Genomic DNA, 6,369 nt, shown 5'->3' on the forward strand with positions numbered 1-6,369 from the left:
TATAAAGCCCAATACATGACCCAAAAAACCAAACTTAATATCCTAGCCCAATAAGCCCAATCCCGAATAGCCCAAAAAGCCCCAAAACTTCAACACTTTCGGGAACCCTAGGTCACCCTCTTGCGCCGCAACAGCCTCGCAACGACCGTATCACCTCCGTACCCTAGCCTAGACCCGTACCCGAGCGCCAACGCACAGCCCCGTGCTCCGTACCTGCAAAAGAAAACAAACGAAAGCAGCAACAAGCCAATACAAAAGCAGAGGACAAAAATTGTTGTTTTCTTTAGTTATTCGGCTATAAAGCCTTTGATTTTCGATTGTAAAAGGGGACTCCTTTTTTAAAAACGGAATATACGCACAAAAAAAAACTCATTCGCATATTGAATAGAAAGAGATAGCAAAGAAAAGGTGATTTGAAACGCATTATATTTTTGTTCTTCGAATCTCCTTCGTCTTTTTTTCTTTTCGTTTTGTTTTTTCTAGTATAATGAAATAAAGTAGCTATTTTACCTCATGAAAGTATCATGGATTCCGTCTGCTTCGTCGAGATCGGAGTGTAGAAGCTATTCCACGGTCGAAATTGTCGCCCCTTTGAAGCTCGAATCTGTTCGTCACCACTGATAGGAGCAGATCGGCGCTTAGAGGGATAGTTTTAGGGGCGAATGTGGAGGAAATAAAAAGAGATCTAGGGTTTGCTAAATGAGAAGAAAGGGGGGCTAGGGTGATTCGGCCAAATTTGGCTGATTTTTAGCCTTTTTAAAAGAGTAAAAACGACGCCGTTCAAAGGGGGAAGGGTCCGCGCGTCAACCCGCTCCAGGACCCGTACCCACGCCCTTATACTTCAAATGGGTTATTTACGATAAAAGTTCTTCCCTTTTGCATGGTTATTCGATTACAGGCAATTTGCTTTATTTCTTTTTTTAAATTTAGTTCGGCAATTTTGGCGTGTTTGCGCTTTGGTCCGTGCCTCTGTGCTGCGTTTTAGAGCTGGGTTTATTCTCAGTTCTGGTCCCTGTATGTTGGCGCGCTTCGCGCATTGGTCCTTCGTGGAATGTTTTATTCGCAAATCAGCCGTTTTTTTGTTTTAATTTTATTTGAACTAATTTACCCATACACTCATGTATTTTAATATGCTTTGTATGTTTCGTATAAATGTTTTATGTGTGCTATTTTATGTATACATATATACACGTATATAGTTTGTACTAAAGCTTTGTTATAAATGTATATATATACTATTTTCAATTTCATATTATTTTCCTACACATAGTTTTCTTCATATACATATGTAAGTATGCCTTCAAAATTATTATATAATTTATAATAAAATTAACTTCAGCTTGCATGTATTTCTACACTTTTACAAGTAATTATTTTTAAAAGTTATACGTATATACTTATAATTGGTAGAATCATTATGTTTTTTAAGATTATATCATATTACACATTATTATTATTTGTAATATATTTTAAACCTTTCATATCACAAATCCTCGTTTTTCAAAACCATGTTATTTAATGTTTTGGTATGATATCCGATTAAAACATTCATTTTATAATATGCATTAAGTACATATCCCTAGTTCTTTTTACGAATAGATTTAAAATGCATCAATTCGTTAATTTGCATGTCGTATGAATTATTGGTTCATTAGATCGTCTTTGTTCCGACATCGTTTTATACCACTTTGACTTTTAAATTCTATTTGTTCTACATGTATTTTGTGGGTTGTTCTATACTGTAGCATATACATTATTATTGCATGGTATTCATCTTATTGATATGTCAATTGTCATTCATATGTGATTGAAATTAGGTCATAATTTCTAGCTAATTATATTTAATTGCTCATTTTCTTGGTTGATCGATATTCTCATTCATCAAGTATGGTATCTTATATGCGCCTATTATCCCATCTCATCGTTTTCATTTGGTTTTTCAAAATGTGGTTTTATAAAATCTAATTTCTACGATTAATTTCATCTCATTTCAAATCGAATTAATACGTTTTAAAGCTAGTTTTATAAGCATTCATTCAAAAATTCTTCAAAAACGAAGACGAGATTCGTTGTTTGGCAATTCGCGGAATCGTGCCCTAACGTGTTGGGTTGCAATTTCGCGTTTGCTCAAAATAACCGAATATCACTTCAAAATTTCATTCATGTCTTTTAAAATTCTTCAAAACGAAGGCGAGATTCGATATTTAGTAATTCGCGGAATCATGCCCTAACGTGTTGGGTTGCAATTTCGCGTTTGCTCAAAATAATCGAGTATCCCTTCAAGATTTCATTCACATATTCTAAAAATTATTTAAAACGAAGGCAATATTCACATTTGAAAATTCGAGAATCATGCCCTATCGTGCTGGGTTGTGATTTCTCGTTTGCTCAAAACGATCGAACATTCATTTATATTCTCACTCATGTTTATAAAAAATACTTAAAAAAACGAAGACGATGTTTAATGTTTGGCCATTTGAGAATCGTGCCCTACCGTGCTGGGTTGCGCTTTTTCGTTGGTCCGAAACAATTGAAGATCCCTTCGGAATTTCACTCACATTTTTTAAAATCTTTCAAAATGAATGCAATGTTCGATTTTGGCGATTTGAGAATCGAGCCCTATCGTGCTGGGCTACGTTTTTTCATTTGTCCAATATAGTCGAATATCTCCTCGGAATTTCACTCATATTTTTTTAAGGTGAGGCAATGGTCAATGTTTGGAAATTCGAGGAATCGTGCCCTACTGCGTTGGGTTTCAGTTTTCCGTTGGACTAAATAGTTGAGCATCCTTTTGTGATTCTCAAATTATAAATTTTTAGACGTCGAAACAAAAAGATTTTTGACAATCAACTCAGGTTATTCAACTTTTATTAAAAAGAGCCACATTTCAAAAAACATTTTTTAGACATAAGGATAATATTTAATTGATTTGGTACCAATTTTGGGCGTAGTGAGGGTGCTAATCTTTCCTCATGCGTAACCGACCCCCGAGCCCGTTTTCTAAAATTTTCGTAGACCAGAGTCGTTGTTTTAGTAAATCGCAAATGTTCTATTAAAATAACCAAATTCTTAGGTGATCCGATCACACCCAAAACAAAAAGATCGGTGGTGACTCCATGCATTTTTTTTTCAAAAGACGATTTCCCCTTTTTTTAAATTTAAAATTTTTAAATCGAGGGATGGTTTTGACAGCTTGGTGACTCCGCTGGGGATTAGAGAGAGTCTAGCCATAAATTTGATTATTTGTTGTCCTTTTGTCAGAAATTGAAAATTTGTTTTTTGCATTCGATTATATGATCGTTTTGATGTGGGTATAGTAGAATGATGTTGCATTGCATTACATGACCACTGTGGTTACACCTTCTAAGTGGGAGTAAGAAACTACGTTTTCGTGAAGTTTTCACCTCTGTATGGGCTAGTGGATTGCTTCCGGGGTACATCCGTACCTATGATTTCGTGAGATTTTCATTTCCGCATAGTCATAGGAAAATGTATCCCCCCGAACCGAACTCGATTTACATGAGCCTATAGTGGGTGAGGATCGAGGAATCTGCTGGTTCGGGTACCCTTACTCTAGAACCAAGCAACATATAGAGAGACCTAGGAGCTTACCCTAGGTAGAGCCACTCTGAACCCCTAGTGATCACTCGATTAGGTACTTTGTTTGTTGTTTATTTCTGCACTAATGTGTTTTGTTTGTTCATGATTGCATTGCATTACATCATCATAGAAAGAAGGTGTTGATTCATATTCAATTGCTAAATAGAACAATTTGTCATAAGAAAACAAATTTCTTAATAACGCGGATTACAATACGGTTGTCCGAATTTGGTCCAAGTGAACATGACAGAAGAAGGCTAACAGTTCGTGGAGGAAAACAAAACTTTACCTAAGGATTCAAGCTGATAAAGATTATCCAAAAGCCGTCGCATCCCGACTTTCTTAAAGGAGCTAATTAACATTACGAGGATAGTAATTTGTGGCCTGGATCAAGCAAAATGAGCCAGTAGAGGCATGCATTGGAAGCTTGCGAGATTTGACTTTCATGAAGAAAGGGGATCAGTGCCTTCGCCTCGAATATGAAAGCAAGGCTGTATATGTAATTCGTTTTATGAAAAAGAATTTGTTTTATAGAAAAGTTGTTCTAGGGGAATTGAATTCAAAATCAACATCTTCCTTTCCTTTGCATTCATCCCATGTATTTACATTGCATTGCATCATAATTAGGTAAAGTTATTTTAGAACCGACTAAAGATATGGACCAAAGGTTGGAGAGAATGGAGCAAAGGCAAATACAGATGGAAGAACAGTTGATCGAAATTCAAAAAGATATGCGAGAAATGCTAGAACTCCAAAGAAATATGATGGGCCAGGTAACCCATTTACTGGCCGGAGAATTCAAAAAAAAGGAGTGGCCTAGTGGTCAATGGTGGGGATGATGTTGAAGAGATCATTTACTCCTCAGGCTTTACCCCAATAAGTGTCCCGACCCAACCAGACATGCAAGGGGTACCCGCTGTTATTGGACACCAATATCAGACGGATACATCAACACTGATGAGTTTCTCGATGGGTTCAGGTTTTAACCCGAAAGATGATCAAGCCAAGCCAGTTGCTCTGGCAGAAACAAAAGCAAGGGGAGAGCGGACTTTAACGGCCCCGAAAAAGAAAGAAAAGAAGCCAAATAGTACGAGTAGGTATAACAAGGGTCGTTCGGAGCCGATTATAGCAGGCCGGCCAAGGTTAGTAGCTACCAGCCATCAGGCCTCCTCAAGGCAAGAACCCAATCGAAAATCGAACTCAGAAAACCCCAATACACGCCCATTCCAATCACATACGTAGAGTTGTACCGCGTTCTATTCGACACACGTGTTGTATCCCCTTTTTACATAAAACCAATACAACCTCTGTACCTTAAATGGTATGACGCAAGTAGCCGATGTGAATACCATGCGGGAATCACGGGGCATTTTATCAAAAACTATATCGCTTTTAAGAAGCTAATCGAAAGATTTATTAAATTGGGTATTGTGGAATTTGATGGTCCCTCTGGAGCGGGAAATCAGTTATCCAACCTTTCTGTTAAAGAGGCAAATGTTATGAGTTCCATGCTGGATTGGGGCACGAGATTTAAGGGTGCATCGAGCTCGGGACTCTAATGCAAGACCTGGTATTGGGAAACCCGACCATCAACGATGTATCAGAAGAGGAAACCCGGGAGTAGACTTTTCTAAGTTTCTGTCTTTACGTACTTAGGGTGTTTTGAACAATAGGACTGTGAAAAGGATCTTTGTATTTTTTAGAGCTAATCTAGAGTAATATTCAAAACACACTTGTTGTTTTAAGCCTAGAAGCAACAAGAATCCTTTTGTGAAATAGGCTTATATCCAAAATCTTTATTTCAATGAAATACATGTTTGAGTAAATATTCTTTTATTCTTTCTATTTTATATGTCTATTCTTAGATTCTTTCATTCATGATCATACCATACAAATAATCATTTATAGAATCATTTATTCTTTGAAATATGCCTTCGTACCTCTAACAGGTCTCTAGATATCAATGACGTGAGCGACGCTGTCATTAATTCTGAGTCTTTTTTTAGCAAGATATGTGTCTAGAGGGATCTCAGGACCTTGAAGATGACAGAGATTGTGACTTATTTCCTGATTTGTTAAGGACGGTAGAACAAGATGAAAAAACTGATCCTGCTTTACAAAGGGTCAATGGACATTGTGAACAAAGGGCAAAGATTCAAACCAGAGTCACCACAGGGATAAAATGAATTGTCTTTGAGTTACTTCAAGAAATTCAAAGATGTTTTCACATGATCATGTCGAGATATATTTGAGATATTAAGATCCGTGGATGATACAAAATGTCTATACAGTGCCAAAAGGACACATGTTAAAGGTTTCATGGTAGCTACACTAATCATAAGGTTTAGATATTGTTGATCCACCATGGAAAAGGATTACATTGGTTAAAGCCACATTCATTTCTTCACAAATTTTCCCTATACGAGGCAATGATGTTATCAGGCCATTCTCATCAATTCATCTTGGCAGTCACGAAGGGGGTGAGGGTCACTTCATGTGTTAATAATTACAAGATTAATAGTCGTCAAATTTCAAATTTTAAATTTAAAAAAAAAAAGAGAAGAAAGAAAAAGAGAAGCGGTTGTTGACAAGTAATGTCAAAAAAGATTATCTTCAAATACATTTGCACAATGTCAAAAGTTTACAATTTGTTCAAGGATCAGACACCATATTACAGTGCAGTAAAGGCATCCAAAAAGAGAGACAAAAAGTTTAAAAATATATAAAAAAAAAGAAAAAATGAAGAAAAAAAGAAAAAGAAAAGGGAAA

Source organism: Gossypium hirsutum, chromosome A10 (assembly GCF_007990345.1).
Source record: "Gossypium hirsutum isolate 1008001.06 chromosome A10, Gossypium_hirsutum_v2.1, whole genome shotgun sequence".
Classification (NCBI taxonomy): Eukaryota; Viridiplantae; Streptophyta; class Magnoliopsida; order Malvales; family Malvaceae; genus Gossypium; species Gossypium hirsutum.